Source organism: Martes martes (assembly GCF_963455335.1).
Source record: "Martes martes genome assembly, chromosome: 7".
NCBI classification, from domain to species: Eukaryota; Metazoa; Chordata; class Mammalia; order Carnivora; family Mustelidae; genus Martes; species Martes martes.
In genome coordinates this window covers 84,275,432-84,296,221 of record NC_137894.1, presented here as the reverse complement: position 1 = coordinate 84,296,221, position 20,790 = coordinate 84,275,432, and positions in this window count along the sequence as shown.

Below are 20,790 nucleotides of genomic sequence, written 5' to 3'. Positions count from 1 at the left end.
TCTATTATAATGAACAAAGAAGCCAAGAAAATAAGATGGTAGAGGAGGAAGGGAAGAGAGGCAAGACAAAATTTAGTTAATTCTCTAAGCCCCTGTCTGGCCTCTTTGGGCTTGGGGACAGAACCACTTAAGCAGGCAAGTCAAGGGCAAATCAGCACACCTTTGTCCCCGAGGTGGACTTTACTGAGGAATACATTTTTTTTCTGAGAAACTCAGAGTCTAACTGGGATTAGCTACCTGGAGAGGGAAGTGGGAAGTCTTTGAAAATTCTGATTCAATAAACCAACAGCCAGTACCCTGGATGAGAACAGGAGGGAAAAGAAACGTTCCCACTGTCAGAGCATTTTGCAGATAATTAAAGCCAAGACTGACTCGCAGCAGGATGATTTGAACACACCTGACACGGGGCTTGACTAGAGCTCTCTCAATGTCTCTTCCAGTGCAGTTATGCTATTAGCTTTCAGAATATCCTATGTGGGGAAAAACACTTTTCCTTGAGCTATTCCATTTTTCAATTACTACAGAGCTTTGAGTTTAAAAGTTCACCAAAAAACCCATCATGTTCCCATTTCGGACATACCCCTTGTCTAATGGGTAGTAACGAGATCACCCTTTCAGACGCTACCGTCCGCATTATTTAAACAAATGTTCACATTTGGAACAGGCTATACAATAAATCTATTTGATCTTTTCTTTATTGTCTGTTTCAGGAATGCATGCAGGATTTTCTTCTTTGCTATAGGAACAGATTTCTCCTTGGCTGTGTAGGAAGTGATTCACCTCTAGGAGGCTAATTTCTTAGAGTTGAGTGCAGGATCTTAATAAATAAACCAAAAAGTGAAGTGCTATTTTGAACAGCCCTCACACCAGCAGGAAGAATCAGTGAATGAGGAACCTTGGAAGACTGTTCACTACATACCCATTTACTCCAAAATAGTATTTGGATCAGCATTGGATATTTTTTAATAAATTATAAGTGATTCTTCTTTCTGTATTAATTAAGAACGTACACTACTCCTCAAGTGTTTTAACTCCCCCAGTGCCAAGTTTAAGTCCTCTGGATTATTCCTGATGCATGAAGAGCTCTGAAAACATAACAATGGTAAGCAATAACCCAGGGTGATTAAGAAATCAAGATGTGTGCAGATGCTGATAAAAAAAAAAATGCAGAAAGATGGCAAATGGAAATGAGAAAGATTGCCCAGACGTAATGTCAGAACACACTAAAAGTTTAAGTCTTCGAATATGCTAGATTTATATCACATCTCACTTTAGAAGAAAGTGTGGGAGGCAGGAGGGTATGAGGCATATGAAAGATGCAAAGCTTCTAGGATAGAGTAAATACTCAAAACAAGTTAGCATGAAACAAACAAAAAAGAGAATAATTTTTCCGTCGTCATTTTAAGTAGAAGTGCAGCACAGAAAGGCATTTTTTTGTTCAAGTCGGTAACATCTGATGAGTATCTCAGGCATGTGTATTTAGTCAGGGTTCTCCAAAGAAACAGCCAGTAGGAGAAACAGACAGACAGATGGGGACTTATCAGTAGTCACTGGCTCACATGATTATGGAGACTGAGGTCCAATGATCTGACCTCTGCAAGCTAGAGGCTTAGAAAAGTCAGTGGTGTAGTTCCTCTCCCAACCCAAAAGACTGAAAACCCGAAGTACTGATGTCCAAAGGCAGGAGAAGATGGATTTCCCAGCTCATCAGGAAACAAACTTGCCCTTCCCCTATCTTTTAACTATTCAATAGAATGGATGATGCCACCAAACAATAGTAAAGATGATCTTTACTGGCTACCAATTTAAATGTTCATCTCTAAGAAACAGCCTCACAGATACATGTTTTACCAGCTATCTGGGTATGCCTTGGCCCAGTCAAGTTGACACAGAACTAACCATCACAGTATTACTATCGACTTACACAGCCCATTTCTGTTTAATCAGTCAAGCAATAAAATCATTCTTCCTATGTCAACATAATACTCTCTTTCTGTAATACAACCCTGTTTTTGTTTTTGTTTTTGTTTTTAATGCACAGGCTTTTCTCAGTTGGGAGAACTTAGAGCCAATTGCTTCCTCCAAAGGCATTCTGAGAAGATGGCCACTGGAATTTTCAGTCCAGATCCGGTAAATTGGAGGCTTCCCTGACAGGGGAGGGGACAACCAACATGCAGTGATACTGAAATGTCTCATCTTAGAAGAGAAAACCAGGACCCAGAATCTGTCCTTCAGGGCTCTCTAGTAATGATTTCAACAGTCTCATGGCTAGAAAAGTAATCTCAGTAAATTTTACTTTTATGGAAGAAGAACGGTCGCAGAAAAGCTAAATGTTTCAGATTTTGCCTAACTTCATACCAACATGCAAGTTTTCTTCATTGATAGGTTTTTCATAGCAGTGATAAACTCTTTAAGACTTTCTTGACAATACCCAGTTGAAAGCTTAAACAGTGTTTCCTTTGACCTCTTTCAAGGTAAGCCCCTGCCTGCAAGTTCAGTGATTTCTTTTTTTCCCTTCCCTCTCTCCCTTCTTTTCCTCCCTTTTCTCTCTCCTTCTCCTCTCCCACCCTCCCTCCTTCCTTCCTTCCTCTTTTACTTTTTTATAGAGAGAAAGGGGTGGAGGTACAGTAAAAGAGAGCAAGAGAATCTTAAGCAGGCTCCACACCCAGCGTGGCACTGGATGTAAGGCTTTACCTCACGAAACTGAGATCACGACCTGAGCCAAAATCAGGAAGCCAGAAGCTTAACTGACTGAGCCACCCAGGCGCCCCAGTGCTGATTTCTTTACACTAAATACGAACTTCACTCTAGATAGCCAATGTCCATTTTCACCTAGGCAACTGAAGTTTTAAGCTTGGGTTCTAAAGGGAAAAACAAATAACAAGCTAGTTTTATGGAACAGTCTCTCTGGGAAGGAACAAACCATTATCAGAACAATTCCCTTTGCAGGCCTCCTATTAAACTATGTTGTGTCACAGACAAAATACTCATCATAATCGGGAATAGAAGGGTATTGTTTCAAACCTATTATGTACAAATCACCTAATTTTTCAAGGTTAATGAGTGTAATTTACCCATCTTTGGTTACTAAAGGGGTTATATATGATGAACAAAACTTAAGAGTTCATCCATTTTATTTTTGTTGTTGATTCCCCTACAGTTGTTTGGCTTTTATGTCCATGTAATTGATTTGTATAATTCTGTCCAAAGCAGATGGGCAACTGCTTATGACCACTTGCAAACCATTTAGATTAATTTTGTACCGATGTTTATTCAAGGCCAAATGGAGAGAACATAAAAGGTGTGATGTTCAACTTAGCATAACAATATCATGAAAAATCTATTTGGTCTCAGCAGTGAGACCAAATCAGTTTCATAAGTGCAAGTGAATTACTTCTGTCTGTGCGCCTGGACTAGCTACCCAAATTAATTATGGCACAGCGTTCTAGTTCTACAATAGACTGCAAACTTTGCAAGAGCATAATAAAAGGTCATCTCCAATGCTACGTGATATTAAATTTCACACTGAAGACTTACACTTCTCACACTTTCGAACCAGAGGATAAAAAATTATAATCATCTGTTAAAAATAAGTAAAGAGATATATACTTGATAATCCAGAGAGCCATAATCTACTAGAATACTTCACAGATAAAAGTGATTCTAATTTTTTTCAATGAATAGATTTTTACCTACTTTAGTAATGTTGAATCTCACACCTTTAAAGTCTTGCTTTGAGTTACAATTAGTACCACTGAAATACCACAATGTCTATTTAGAACATTTCACTGTTTTTTTCCTAGAAATATATATATATGTATATATATATACACACACACACAAAAATATGTGTATATTTATATATTATATATAATAATTATATATAATATATTATATATTTATTTAAATTTATTAAATATATATATTTTATATATATTTATATATGTGTGTGTATATATGTGTGTGTGTGTGTGTGTGTATATATCCCCCCACACTGTGTTTAGACTTGGTATTTGGATAAATCTAAGTAAGTTTAAGAGTCAGTGTTTATTACATAAATAGCAGGACACTTTTTTCTTTATGCCACTCCATGCTAATTAAAGGGGTTTACCTAAAATCCAGAGCAGTTAAAAATGCTTTGGAAGAACTGGGTGTTATTTTTTCTCCTCTAGTGGTAATAATCAACTCAGTCTACGAGACAGATCAGAGATGTCAAGACACTTAAGATGTGTGCACAAAAAGGCCAAGTTTGGAAATGTGAAATGTGTACCCCTAAGTGATGAAGAGAAAAAGCAAATGATCTCTGATCTTTTGCTAAAGATCCCTGTGGCTGAGATCTGTCAGAGATTCACCAATATCATTTTATTTCTCTGGGCATGAGGGAAGACTACATTTTTCAGACTCCATGCAGTTAGACAGGGATCAAGCAACTGAGTTCTGGATAAGGAAATGTGGGTGGATAGAAGTCATATAAGGCATGGACATGATGTGAGCCATTTTCTGTTCTGGCATAACCCTCTTCTTACCAGATTTTCTCTGAGGTCATTCCAAATAAACATGGGGAAACATAGGTCTACTTTAAAAACCAAACAGAATTTTAGGCTGACATTCTCAAAACCAGAAAGCTTTGGAATCCTTGAAGAATTAGAGTTGTTTAGGTCAGTCTAATAAAAGCTATGAGCATCACAATAAACTCCCATTTTTTAAAGACTGTGTATCTTAAAAACTGAAAGTTCTACTTATCATGCATTACAGAGTGTCAAGGATTAAGATACAATAATGTAAAGAGATTTTTAAAAACTCTACCAGATGTAATGCAATCTTTTTTTGATGACTGTGCAGACAAGTCAGAATTCTAAATGCTGTTCACCATTCTGCACATCAGTGTTCTTTAAATAGTACGTTCTTTAAATAGTACAACTGATGCAGAAGGTAAGGGTGACTTGGCTGAATCCAGAGCAGCCCATGACATTTATGTTGTATTTTTAAGCAAAACCCTGAAAAGCAAGATTTTTTTTTTATTCTTTCTGTGACAGTACCCAGACAAAAACACTTTGGTTATTTTAACTTTCCTACTAGTTACTGCAGATGAATGGAAATTTATTAAATATATATTAATTCAATTTGTTCATATCCTAAGATCTATATTTATGTCCTTCTTGTGAACACCTGTAACTAGCCTCTTTCTCAAAGTGAAGGAGGATTATTTAGCTTTATGGCAATATAAACAATGCCATGTTCTGTGCATATTAATATTTAAAATCTCATTTTGAAAGGCTACAGGTTTTACAGGGAAAGATAAGATGTTCAACAACTTCCTCTAAGGTGTACTTTAAGTCTAGCATTTAAGTATAAAAATTATTTTCTTTTATTCACTTGAGTATTTATAAATGCAAAATCCTTGGAATGTTTTTCTTCTCGTATTTAATACAGCTTCATCTTTTGCTTATGCTTAGAAAAATAGATCACAGTATTCATCAATTTTCTGTGAAGTTTCAATAACTTTACCTTATAAAATGCTAAAACCACAGCGTAATGCTAACTCCACAATGAAATTATGTATTTGTAATCCTTTTCCCTTACATGAATAATTATTAGTTAAAGAATAGTTTCTTCCTAAGAAGGTTTTTGAATGGTATGGTCCATAATGCCAGCCGATCACCTCAGAGGGTGAATGAGCTTGTCACTAAGGCATATAATCCTCCCGGCAAAGAAGAGGAAAATGTGTTAGGACATAATTAAATACTTACTTCTGGGGAAAATATAGGAAAAGAAACTTTACCTTTTGTCAAACACACTTTTGTTAACCCAGACTTTGCCAGATTTGCAGCATGTCAAAACTGGTCCTTTCCTTAGCCATTTAAGTACCAAGAATGCACACTCATTGTTCACGACTAGTTTCCGCTTGCTTGTGACAAAACAGCTAGTTGGAGAGTCAGCCTCGGTCAGTGTCTATTTAGGGCAAAATGTCAAAAAAGAATGTCCTGCATTTGGGGCTCAACAATAATGAACATGGCTAAATCTGAAAATTAACAAAAGAAAGTGAACAGCTTTTTAAATTCTGAAGAACATTAGATTCTGGTGTCCTTTTTGTTCTGATTGTTGTGGCTTAACATTCTGAAAAGACCACCTGTTGGGCAGCCATTTTGCGATTGTATTAAATGCAGCAATTGCATAAAAGAACACTTTCCAAAATAACCTGGCATTATTATTCACTTATTTTATAGTAAATCTGTATTCAAAACCTGCATTAAAATATGAGGCTTTTCTCCTAAGTGAAATTTAAGCTATAAGTTTGATATAAATGCATACTCAACTGCAAATGCATGATTTTATGGTCAAATGCATTATACTTAAAAATGAGTTCAAGTAAACCTTTGATATGGCAATTAGAGAGTATGCTGAATGAAGTGAAACAGTCAAAAGTGGTGCACAGTAGACAGGGAATCCCGGAGGAAACGACACAAAACTGATAGCATATAATTATTAGACTGACACAGAGAGACATAATGTAGATGGAGAAAATTACTGTTGCCTATTAAGAGAATATGATATCCTCAGCAATCCTGAAAGCATATTTTCCTGTAACAATACCTCCGAATTCATGAATAAAAGAAAAGCCATGTTCCAAACTCAAGCTTTGCAATTCATTTATGCTAAAAATCCCTCCTGGAACGTGGTGGAAATAAAAATATTATTGTTTAGGTCCAATTGATGAAAATGAAAGTTGATGCTGTAACTGACAACTAAGAAAATACAGGAAGAGAATACTAAAATGAAAAATGAAACTGTTTCTAAGACAAAGAGATAATTTGCCATAACTTTCTACTAACTTTTTAAAAATACATATGTTGATGTTAAACATGACACTTGGATCAAAAAAATCATATGAGATGCATGAAAAAGATTCTGGATGCATGACTCTATTTTTGGCTTTATGAGTACTTTAAAATTGTGTGGTGGAGATCAGTTTTGAATTCCATGATTTTTAGGGGTACATGAGCCTGCAGAGTGACAGCATTTCCTGAATTTGGAAAACATAACTTTCAAAATGTTTTTGAAAATACTACATAAAATCTCTAGGATTTCGTAAATATTTCACATTTCAATTCAATTCTGATTATCGTCTTTTCCTCAAGATCAATTACTTCATTTCTGTTAAATTTGCTCTACTTAATGACCTAAAGTAAGTTGGGTGGAATTAATGACTGTATTGTTACAAAAATAACATTCCTTTGTCACTGAGATACACCCAGAAAGTTTTTCCCTAAGTTTTTCAAAGTTTCCATTCACTGAAGGCTTTACCTCTATAAATATTTTAAAAAAATAAAGATTCACTTCTATGTTGTACTAAAAGCAATTCTTGCCTTGGAAGAGAAAATAATAAAAGTGCTCGCCATAAGCCTTACTTCTAAGTGGAAAAGACCACCAAAAAAGAAATTTCCAAGTTAAGTGTGTAAAAAATTTCGTTGTTGATTGATACAAAATATATTGCCCCATTCATCAGTGCTTCAATAAACTCCTCAACTTGCAAGAGATTCTTGTGTTATACAAACTCTGAATATTTAGTCTAAGTATAAATTTTTTTAAAAAATCCTCTCTGGGTGGACTTAAAGGAAAACATTTTTTTTAATAAACAATCACACTGGGATTTTACATCTTCTCTGACTTTATTTATTTTAAAATTTTTTCTGACTTTTATTATTTTAAAAAGTATAACTTTTATATCCACAAGTAAACATACTCCCTAGTTTTTAAGAACACTATTTTTTTCCTTATGTTTCAGAGCGTTGTACAGAAAAATAAACATCAAAATACGAACTCATGGAAGAATACAATAAAAAAGCAAATATTCACAAATAGGGAAGGTACTGTAAATGAGATAACTCTCCTTCATAAATTTGGGATTTTAATGGTGAGAAATTATAAGTGTACCCAAATATCATGGCCATGTATGTCTGGAAGAAAAGCTTAAGATATGAAAATTATCTGGCAGATTTAAAATTTTAGTTCATCTCTCATAAGTTTAGCTTCCTAAAGATCTGTTTTTCTGACATAAGTGACATTCAATGGTATACTCATCATCTTCCCATAAGAAAAACCATATAAAAAAATGACAGAGGATATCATGTCAATTTCAAATCATATCATAATCCAGTATTATTAGAATTCAGTATTATTGGAAATCAGTGACTTAGCAAGGTTATACAATATTTTGTGGAGCTATTCTATGCCCAGGCTACAATATGCTCTATTCTTCTAAGGAAAACAGTATTTTACAAATACCCTCAAAACAAAATACAAAACTATGTAATATATAATAAATTAATAGAATTCCCTGTTTGCTAAAAAGACTGAGTCCATGAATCTAGTATTAGAATCATGGATAGAAACTTGGGTGTATGTAGAAAAACAGGTTAGGCTTGGGGGGGGGGGGGGAAGAGAAGTATATCTTTACTAGAGTCACACTATGCCTGGAACTGCAAGAGTTAATAAGAGGTAAGGAGGAGGTGAAGAGAAAGGAGAGATGAGGGAAATAAGAAAAACTGAGCAGGTGAAAGAAAAGATTCAATGGAAGGTATTGTTGGTCACAGCTAGGTGTCAGAAACAAAACTAGAAAAATAGGAAGTGCTTCAACACTGGAAAGGAGATAAAAAAAATAAATGTATACCACATAGTAATAGAAAAAGAAAATAAGAAATAATAAAAAGGCTTTCAGGTGTTCCACAGAGCATATCTGTGAAAAAAATAAAGCAAGCAAGCAAGAAAAGAAACAGTGAAATTGAAATTTTCTCCAAAAGTATCTCATCTAGAAGGCTTCATTGTGCCTTCCCTTTCACATCAAGAATTTAATTTTGCATTCCCTTTGTCTGTCTAAAGGCACATTTCTGGTTTATTCCATGGATTTCCTCTTCTTTAAAAAAAATTCTCCTTATCGGCTAAAAGAAAGGAATAAAAATCAGATCCTTGCTTAGTTTGTTTTGACCCAAATTTTGGAAAGATGGGAATGTCTTAGTTATCAACTTCCATATTTGCTCATTTTCTCTGCTGCACACAGAACCACCACCATTTTCATTGTCTTTAAGACCCTCTCCTTATGATGCCAATACTAAAAGACTCTTAGGAATTTACCATTAATCAAGAAAGCTCCTTCTGCATGTTTATGTAATCGAATACAGTAAGTTGAACTGCTCTTTTCGACCCCAGGGCTGTGGTTCTAATCTGAGGGTATATATATTTCTGGCCATTTGGGATCGATCAAGGCTGCAGCAGGAAGACCCGAGCGTCAGGAGGGGTGATGTATTCAGGCCTCCCAAACCTCTTCTTGAATAAAGTCAAATTCCAGATTTGACTCTGGAACAATCTAAGTCCTTCCCTGTTTTGCTGGTTTGGGCCCAGCACGAGGAAACTGATGGAATTCTGTCCATATTGCCAGCTGGGGGCTAATTCTACCCTTAGCTAACTGCAATCAGGAAGGACATCTGGCCAGCCACTTCCCTAAGCTACAGCACTTGGGAGCAGAACCAAGACCTAGGCAACACAATCAGATCACCAAGTGATTGTCCTATTACCTGGGCAAGGGACCTCAGTTTCTCTCTTTATAACTTCAAGGGCACCAGTTTTTTCTCACTTTACAAGCATATTACAAGCATATCGAGCCATTCTCTTCCACTGACCAACAGTACACAGGATTCGTTGAGGCCCCATGGAATGAACAAACTACCGCTCAGCTCATGAGGCCAGACCCCATATATTGTGCCTCCTGCTTGTGCCCATCCCCCACAAGTAACCTCAGACAGCGGTCCTGATCCTGAGCTTCTCTCTGGTGCCCATGGCAACCCCATCTATTAATGCTGAAATGTTACTGCAGGTTGTTTTTTTTTTTCCTAGAACAGTTCTGAAATGAACTGTTGATGCTGCAGTTTTTGCACATCCTTCAACTTATGCAGAATTCACAACCGGAACTTACCAGCCTGAATCCAATCAAGTTCTCTGAGACACACCATCTAAAAGCTGACTTACACATTCTTACTGATTAAACCTGCCATTTAACAAAAGCGTTTTTGTATTTCAAAACTCACTTTCCTCCTTCCACTATTTTTTCTTAATTGCCATAGCAGAAAACTACTTTTGGGAGCAAACTCTCTTGCAAACTCTTACCGTCGATTTATGTGAACACACACACACACACACACACACACAATGTAAGCACATGCATACATGCAATACTTAAAAGGAATAAGCGTTTTAAAGCTCATATTCTACATCCAGAAAATTCTGTGTCATTTCTTTACAATTTACCATTTCTTTGGGCTATCATATTAACCAATTGATATTGGTTGAGGACAGAACCTTAAAAACCCCCTCTGCACCAAAATATTCTGTAAGTCACTTATTTGCAAATTCTTTATTATCAGCTTCTGAAAAAAATGACACAAACATCAGTTTCTGTGAAGAAATTTGCTAGTGCCAAGTAACATTTGATATATTTGATAACATTTCCTGCTTTAACTTTCTTCCCTGTAGTATCCTTCTTTAGAGTACTCTCACTTTCACTGGAAATGGTATATTTACTCATTTTTCCATTTTTGCTTCTCAAATAATTATTCTTTAGGCTTTTTTAAACCTTGTTTTAGGGGCCCCTGGGTGGCTCAGTCAGTTAAGTGTCTGTTTGCCTTTAGCTCATGTCGTGATCCCAGAATTCTGGGATCGAGCCCCGCATCAGGCTCCCTGCTCGGTGGAGAGTCTGCTTCTCTGCCTCACTCCCAACCTGCTTGTGCTCATCCTCTCTCTCTCAAATAAATAAATGAAATCTAAAAAAAAAAAAAAACACCTTTTGTTGTTATTTATTTATTTGACACAGAGAGAGAGAGACAGCAAGAAACAGAACACAAGCAGAGGGAGTGGGAGAGAGAGAAGCAGGCTTCCCGCTGAGCAGAGAGCCTGATCTGGGGCTCGACCCCAGCACTCTGGGATCATGACCTGAGCCGAAGGCAAATGCTTAAGGACTGAGCCACCCAGGCATCCCTAAAAAAACAACAAACAAAAAACAAAAACAAAAACAAAAACACCTTGTTTTAAAACTACACTCATCTAATGTGTCTGTCTTTAAGAGTTTAAAAACCCTAAAGCTCTTTTATTTGTATGTCACCTGTTAAGGGAATATTTTTTATAAACTACAAGAGAATGCCAAGTTAGTTAGAAGAGCCAGAACTCGATCCTGGAATCACCCACCTCTGAAATTCAGCCACTCCTTGGATAAACAGCAGCAGCTGTGAGAAAGCGCAGTGCTGCTAACATTGCACACCTGGGCAGGCAAGAAATGGAAATTCTCTACCTGAATTTGCAGGGTAAGAAGGGGGGAAAGGGATGCTTAAAAGCTGGAATGCAATGACCCTACATGGGAATCTGAACCAAAAATTCAGTGTTCAAGATTGAACACTTACAATAAAAGATGGATAGGCCATTATTAGAGAGAGGGTCTGCCTAGCATCAGGCTAGGGCATGTCCTTCACAGGGAGAAAAGGCTGCCTCCTACAGCATTATTGAGGGTACCAGCTGCAAGGTAATTACATTCTCTCTGTGCAGACCCAAGTAGAACCTACCAGGAAGATTTGCGAGAGCTGGTGGGCTGCCGCAGTTGTAGGGGATCGGTTAGTCATTCCAAATGAAGAGGAGCTTTCTGGCTGCTTTTGGGAAGGACTGGCATAGGCAGCAAGAGGTGAAACCTGACAGATCTGCTAAGCAAGGGCCAGGTAGTTTCAGTAAGAGATGGTCTTTTCCTGTGAAGTGCTCTATTAATTATCCGTGTGGGCAGGAACTGTTTCTCTTGAGCAGTTACTGATAGATATTCAAACAGTTAATGAAACTCCATCTGTATAGGAGCTTGCAAGTGAGAGTGCAGGCTGAATTCATTAATTTCAGATGTGAGGCTTTTTTTCCCTTCTTCTTCTTAAAGCAAGGAAAAAACCCACAATTCGAACAAACAGTATTTGTAAAGTTCTGAAAAGACACTGCTACTGGAAATGGGGAGAAAAAAATGCTTTCAAGCAAACCCTACTGTGTTTAAAATGAAAAACAATGGTAAAGGTTTCCATATATAATTAAAATCTCATTCTGAAGTTAGCACTGTCACTGGCTTCCAAAGGACTCAATTAACAGGGAACTGCCAAGAATATGATATCTTCTTTGAGATGCTTTGACAAATGCTCATAAGTAGACAAGAGGTTGGATAGTAGCTTTTCCTTCCAAATGATAAGCAATTGCTGTTCATTCCAGGGTAGAAGAAAAGGATAAGAAAAGAAGGTTTATAATATGACAATTATGTTTTTAAGTGTGCATATTTATCATTAGACCTATGCTAAAATTCAGACTGAAAATGATATCTAACTTAACGTAGCTATGAACATTACTTATTTCTTTAAAAAGAAATACAACCACCACCACCACCCACCCTTCACCTGAGAAGGGAAAGGTGCTCAGTCCACACACACTTGACCAATGTCTCCTTTTCCAGACGTTCTTACAACTGAAGATAAATGCACAGTCCTGGGGATCATCTAACCCTTCCAAGCACTGGGTTTCCCAGGTGCCTGGGACACTATCAGAGTTTCATCTCAAAAGTACTGAGTGGGGCATCCATTGGTGTGCGACAATAGGAGCAAGACGGGACAACTTTGGTCATTCTGCATGGAAGTGATGTGGACAACCAAGCCAGTCAGTCATGGGCGATTTGATTCAGCACTGTTTCAGGTGTCTGCCTCTTCTAGTTGCTGAAAATTGGGTCTGAGGAATTCAGCATCTGAAACAACCCACTGCATACCCGAGCACTGACAGATCCGGGCTCTCGCGCCCTGAAGAGCGTAGACCTTGCGGACACTTGGGAAAAAGGCAACAGCAGTGCCCACTCATAAAGCGAATGTCCCAAAACAGGGGCACCTGGTAATTAAAGTACAAACACCAGGAAGCTATCTGTGAGCTTTACCTGTGAGGACTAGGAAAGCTAAACACCTTAATTTCTAGACTTTCCCTTTGATCAGAGAAGCAGACCCTGGGAATTTTTCGATTCCTTCATTTTCTTACAAGCCTCTTTTTTTTTTTTTTTTTTTGTCCTTAATGGAGATCTTGAACTGCAGAGCCGCCGTGTCAGAACTCAGATGGTTAACATTCACTTCTTGCTGTTTTATTGCATATTACTGTGCGCGCCTGAGCAGCGGGAGCAGATTCGGGCAATTACAATCAAGTCAGGGCACACGCCGCGGCGGAGCAACACGGGCATGATGAGGATACTGATGAGGCACTTATCGAAAACCCCACATCATCCACACTCATCAGCCACAACATGTCACCCCAAATGAGGCATCAGCTGCCTTCAAAAGGCTCATTGCACAGTGTTTACCGCTTCCCTCGGACCCACTTTTGATTTTACGGTCAGAGCTGGGTTCAAACAGCAGCTGTCTGGCAAAGACAGGTCTGAGGCTTCTAGCAGCTTCCCCCAGAATTCTGGGGCTTTGTCTGGGGGAGCTTTGGGGAGCAGGTCCTGGCAAGGCGAGAGGACGCGGGAAGGCAGAGAAGTGTCCAGTTCCGTTTCTCTTAAAGAGGAATCTCTTTCCCAGAAGGGGCCCTTGATTAATTTCAAGCACTAGCACACAGTGGTGGCATAATGGTGGGGGTAGGGAAGCAGAAGAAGGAGCCTTTCACAGATCTCCTTAAAATAGTAACAGGGTAGGTGGGACCTCTCAGGAAGACAGAAGTCCTAGAAAGGTCAATCCCTTTGGAAAAGATGGATCCAACCAGGAGAGCCATTCAAGTGGTAATTTTTAATTCTTTCATCATCAACTCATTCTTGGGTGGTTGGGGGAGGCATTTATTAGCAATTTAAAGGAAGACTTTATTTCAAAAACCCTGTTTTCCTGCTACAGAGGAAAGCAGATATATTCCTAGGAACATTCTTTCAAACTACGTTGCTCTGGGTTAGCACAACTTGCCCCTAAACACCTGGGGGGAATCTCTTTGTGTACTATGAGAAAAAAAAAGAAAAAAAAAAAAAGAACATGAGAAACTACTGCCATCTATTTCAGTCATTCCTGGCGGGGAGAGGGAATTAGACTGATAATTCTTTGAACATTTTTTTCCCACAGTTGGATTGTCAATGTCATTTATTTTAAAGCTAAATGCTCTTAATTTTGTAAAAACATCCTACACTAAAACATTTTCCAGTTAGATCTAGACTACTTGATCCAATACCAATAAAAAGCCACACAGATTTTAAATTTTTCCCTCTTTCAGCTGCACCATCCCCTCTAACCAAGCCCTAGTGAATGCCATCTCAACCACACAAAGCTGCCACAATGAATGGCAGCGTGTGACATCAAGCCTGACATGAGGCAAGCATGGAAAAAAGGCGGGCCTCCTCTCCCCACATTATCTGTCTTGGAGATAGTGACACATCCAGAGCATCATTCAGCAAGGGGCTAGAGGAGATTGGATAGGTTCAGAGAGACAGTGTGGGCATGGACCAGGCCACCAAGCAGAACCACAGACCTGTCAGTCTGAGGTGTTCCTTCCCATACCAGTACTGGGGGTCATGAACTCTCTTCCTTTTCAGTTTAAGCACAACCATTTCTAGTTTCTTTGCACAATTTTCTTAAACTCTATGCCCAATGCAGGGCTGGAGCTCACAACTCTGAGATCAGGAATTGCACACTGACTCAAGAGTTGCATTGTCCAAGGCAGCCAGGCAGTTCTTTTTTTTTAAGATTTTTTTATTTATTTGACAGAGAGCGAGATCACAAGTAGGCAGAGAGGCAGCAGAGAGAGAGGGGGAAGCAAGCTCCCTGCTGAGCAGAGAGCCCAATGTGGGGCTCCATCCCAGGACCCTGAGATCATGACCTGAGCCCAAGGCAGAGGCTTAACCCACTGAGCCACCCAGGTGCCCCAGCCAGGCACTTCTATTTGTACTATTTTTATATGTGATTCTGAAGCAGGTGCCATTAGGCTTTTAATGGTATTTTAACATCTTTACAAAAAGTGTGGAGCCAAGCTCAATACTTTGGTAGACTTCTGAGTTAGAATAACTGTAATAATTATGATTAATTAATTTACTTTTTCTGGTAAGCCATTTTATTCACTCTTCAAAATTAACTTAAACCAGATGTTGCCAGAAATTTCAGGAAAGGGGCTCCTTTACTTCCATTCTGTCTCAGACGTTGTGGTGGTTTTTTTTCCTTCTAGGTCCCTTTCTCTTCTAAACCTTCTTAAACTCCTTTCATGTCTCTTACCTGATGATATTCCAGATTGGCCCTTTCTGTCCAAATTTTACTATAGTTTCTAGGGACCTTTCCTTAAATTTAAGCCCACAGGTTTCTATCACATTCTTGGATTCAAGGGAAAACACCACGACATGGTCTAGGATTGTGGCCACAAAGCTCAGGGTGACACTAGGCTTTGTTAGTTCCAGAGGAGCCGAGGCAAGCATGTGCCTACATTTCCCTTTGTCATCTTAGACATCTCAGTGCCTCCAGTAAGAAAGAGGAGACCTGATGCCCCAAGAACTTGTGTTTATCAGACTATGGTAAGTGAATACTAAAAGCAATACAAAATACAAATGCAGAAAAGAAAATGGGTGAGTACCAAGGGGATGGCAAAGAATTTTGGAAGGTTAGGTTAAAATTAACTCAAGAATCTCAAATCCATCTTGGTCCTTGCAAGTTTTGCTTATGACTGATTTTCACTAAGTCCTGTCTTATCAACCTTTCACTTAGTATTTCTTTTTGGAGCTCTTCAAGTAGGTGGCATCTATCTATGATATATATAGAGAAAAATGGGTATTTAGTTAAACTTCCATGGCACTTATAGAGAGGATTCATTAAGCAATCAGATTTGCATGGACATTAGCAACCTTCTAACCGTCAACAATGCCTGCCTTGGTAACCGGTTCTGGGAGTTGCCAATATTCCTTAGAATTCTTTAGGAACTTTTAGTATCACTGGTTGTGTGTGTATGTGTGTGCATGTTTAAAATTTGTACGTATTGGATACCCTTCTATGTCTTGCTCCTGATAGAAGGGGTGGGGAGAAGGCAGGAGAGGGACTGCAAATTAAAATGCAACATGATAAATTCTAGGCAATTATCCAAACCAAATGAAAAGGAATTATTCCTGTAGAGCATTCACAGAAACTCACTGGTCAGAAGGCTACTGAGGCTCCTAGTTTTCAACATCTGGTTTAGGAATCCACAGAAAATCCTGCAGGATCCTTGCTGGGAGCTTCAGAGAAGATCCAGACAAGAAAGAGGCGGCTTGCATGTGTGTATTCACATGAGGCATGCACATCTGAAGTGTGTGTGTGTGTGTGTGTGTGTGTGTGTGTGTGTGTGTTATCTCTTTGTGGGGTCATCATCTAACGCTCTTTGTGATGCACATTCTAAATTAGGCAAAAGGGATGAATCTTTCAAATGCAGATCATGTTTGCATTAGAAGAGCAATGAGAACACTTGTCAGTTTCAGAACATTTATGTGCTAGAAGTACTGTTAGCAGAAGAGCAGTTTAGATAAATTCAAGACTTTTTTTGCTGATCACAAACATTAAGCTTCACACCTGAAGCCCTCAGCCCCCCGCTGTGCTCTAATCCTGGCACCATTCACCCTTAGAGACTCAGAGTGCTGTGCCTCAGCTCTCAAACCTTTGATTGCCCTTACTTTGAATGCCACCACCTGCAAAAATGCCTTTTTATTCCCTTTGAGCCTCTTGAGAAGGAAGTAAAAATGATAATTCATGACAAACATTAATTAATTGTTTACAAGATGATCTTTTCTTTTTCCAACTTCTGTTCAGCAGACATGTTGAACTGCAAGATTCCACTCGCAACGCCAGCGTCCGTCAAGAGGCCTGCATTGTTGTTTCTCACTGAGGCATAGGACCGACTGCAGGCCATTGTTTCTAAAGCTCAAGTGGGCCTGTCTGGTTCGGGTTGGAAGAATAGGGGTGACATGCGTGAGTTCCCCAGTATAAAAGAACTACCAGTTCTGGAAGGGTACGGGAGTTTAGCCACTAATGCAGAGTAAATAAACATTTTTCACCACCTCTTGCTCCATGTGATTTTTTTTTAAAGGTCAAGAGCTGCCATTACAGTATTTTAAAAGCTTCAAATTATGCTTAAAGAACGTATCACTAAACTCAGAGAAACCTTATCAGAATTGAGGAACCTACTGTGATTGGTCCTTGAGTTCATCATCACTGGGACGGGGACTGCAAAAGGAATGCAGATGCCCCATTGTTTCTGCTCTCCTGCCATTTGCTCCAAGTGGATGTTGCCCAACTTCTTCCAAATTTTCCTGGAACTACGGAGAGTGCTGAGACACTTCAATTTCAAAATTTCATACGGTCCACGCATTCTGGAGCGGCAAGAGTAAAGGGCCGGGACGTTTCACCACAAACATGCCCAAAATGCAGAGAATCGGTCATGTTCCTGTGACACTTCCAAATGTGTGAGAAAGAAACAGGAGAGGAGTAAAAGGCAGAGGGAGATTTCTTTTTTAAATTAAAGAATAAAAAGCTTACTTCAAGGAAGTGTAGAGTAACAGCAGAAAGACTTCCTCAGCAACTAAGGTTTTCAGATTTCAAATTAGGAGCCCTTAGATCACAGCTGCTAGGCTAAAAATCAATTCTATATTTTCTGAGTTAATACTACGGATTGCACTTAACAGACATGGAGACTAATAAGGTATGCAGAAGGAGTAAAAGCAGCGCACACACACAAATTCAGGCCTTAGTTTTGGCCATGATCCAGCACAATGATGTTTCAACCAGATTTGAAAAAAAAAAAAATCAATAACATCTGTGGTATAATGGTTAATTAAAGCAGCTCTTCAGCAGAGCTCAGGAGGAGAGGCTCGGCCTGAAATTCAGACAGCTGAAGCTTGATTATCAGGAAAGAATGCTTTTTTAGCTACGAGTGGATAGGCCAAAAGCTGCAGTGTGCCGAAATGGGGAGAAAAATTGCTTTTATTTTAACTTTCTTTTGGTAATCAATACATGCTTTTCACCTGTATTAGGACACTGCTCCAATCCAAAGCCTGTTACTCTACTTCAGCATCAATTCTAGCTACCATCTTTTGAAACTCAGGTTTGAAAAGGAGCCCCCAGCCCCTGCAAAGCGAAGAAACAAAGATGCAGGTGCGGGTGCATGTCCTGAAGACCAGTTAAAGCTCAGGCTCTAGATGGTCTGAAGGCTTTAATCAATAAGCTGTGAGCAAAGCTGATCTGACCTTGGGATACACAGAGGTCAAAGCCAAAGCACTAAAACTACTAAAAATTCTCAAGGGAACTATGAAGAGCGGGGTCAAATTTCCCACTTTTTCCAATTGTTCTGAGTACTGTGCTAGGGATGTTTTCCTCACCTTTTTAAGGACAAACGTCAAAGAATCAACACTGATGTGTGCTGGCTACAGACAGCAAAGTCAGTAGGTGATTTCTCTAAAGAGAGAACTGTTGGTAACAACCCAACAACCCATCTGACTATTGGCACCTTGCAGACTTCTGTCTTGACTAGAAATGTCTATGAGGGCCACAAATTTCCAAACTCCCTCTAGTCAACTGCACTCAGAAAAGGGGCAGAGTGAGGGTTCAGGAGTTTCATGACAGAGTGACACTGGAGTGAGATCTTCAAGGAGGGGGAAGAGTTTCCACACAGACAAGGTTGAGAAAAAGGCAGAGAAGGCATTCAGAATTGATGTACACTTGTGTAAATTATAGAAACTGTTTAGAAGAATATGTATATAAAAAGTGACACAAATGTTTTACAAAATCTTCATAATCAATCTTCATATTTTATATTGGCTCTCCTTATTTTAAAAACTATCAGGATCAGAGACTCCAATGCCTTCCTTTATAGCTACCGCAATCAACTAGTTCTTCCGTTTGGCCACACTCTCTCACTGGAGGTTGGAAAATTTATTGGCGTTTTCTCTAAATTAAATGCATCCAGCATCTTTGACTCTTAACCAAGAATCCAGAATTTACTTATTTGCCCAACATTTAGTCACATACTTAGCAACATGGAACTGGGAGATGTAGACTTTATTCTAGAGTCACCTGTTCAGCCAGAAGTCATGTTAAAATAACCATATTAGGACTAAGCAGTAGCTGCTCATGCCAAGCTCAGTGTGAGCAAACCAAAACTTCACTTGTTTTCTATGCTTGGCTCTCCCAAAAGAGGAAGGCTTGGGTCAACCACTTAGTGCTCTGCCTCTCAGCATAAGTTAATATTATGAAAATAATATGTTTTTCTAAAGACTTTATAAGTCATGAATTGACTGTAGAATTTTTTTCATTTGGCAAGGAAAAATGCTATAAATATATATGATTCAGATATTTTTATAGGAGAAATACACACACAAATGAAGATCAAATGAACAGATTTGAAAAATGCTTTGAAGATGGCATTAAGTATTATGTAAACATACACATAAAGGGTTGTATTATGTTTGTTATATTAACACATTTTCATTAGGATTTCCAAAGAAAGTAAAGGAGGTACCACTGGAGTAAGTTTTAATGCAGACTGGCATGATAAAAAGATTTATACTGTGCAGAGAGATAGCTCATAAATGCTGAGGTAGCATTTTAGTTGAAAATGAAGTAATATATATGATGGAGTATAATTCATTCATTCAACAGTGGTTACCTGTAGGATATGACAGGGAAACAGTAAGGAGGAATGAATAATACAGCAAATGTGATACTCACATGATGTAAAATCTTACTGTTTAAATATTCAAAGCCTATACGTCAATTAAGCTCTAAATCCAGTTTCTAAGTGAAACTCACTTAATTTTTATTTTCTGTGAGAATTACACCCAGGAGAACACTAAAATGACTCATAACCAGTTAGCTAGTAACATCACCAGCTACCTATTATAGGGAATTTCAACTCGTATTGGGTTTTTTCCTTCGTTTTGTTTTGTTGGAATAGTCACTGCACCCTAAATACACCATTAGAAGAACAAATATTAATGCCTAGAACTTTTCATTTTGAACCCTTTATGCACATCACCAACTTAATTCAAATAACATTAGCAAGGCAGGCAGTATATAAAGTAATGCCTATTTTACAGATGGGAGAATATGGCAAAATTGCTTAACTCAAGGCAACACTGACGCCAGAGAAAGGTGGGGGTTGAAGTGGTTATGGCCACAATGAAATGAAATTCTTAGATCCCCAAAATGTGTTGTGGACTGTGTGTCTTTTATTTTTAAAATACTCTTTTGGGGCGCCTGGGGGACTCAGTCAATTAAGCGTCTGCCTTCCGCTCAGGTCATGACCCCAGGGTGCCGGGATGGAGCCCTGGGTCAGGCTCCCTGCTCAGCCGGCAGTCTGCCTCTCCCTCTGGCCCCCACCCCTAGCTCCTGTCCTCTCTCAGTCTCTCTTGCTCTCTCTCAAATAAATAAATAAAATCTTAAAAAAAAAAAGAAATAAAATGTTCTTTTGCCATTAGACTGGTAATCAAAGTGGAATCAGACTCAACAGATCTATCGTGTCTGATCTGTAGCAAGTACTAAGGACCCAATGTGCTGTGTCTAGCTCATCGTTAATTATCCTTCAACATTGTATGAATGTCCTGATTTGTGACCATCTGTCTTCTTTATCGTTTAGTCTCTCTGGCCCTCAGTGTTACCATATGTAAAATTTGCAGAATAGTTTCATACTTAGTTATTAACCATACATACTTATCTCACATGCTTATATGAGATAAAGGTGGTGAATGTTTGAAAACTCAACTCAATTTCA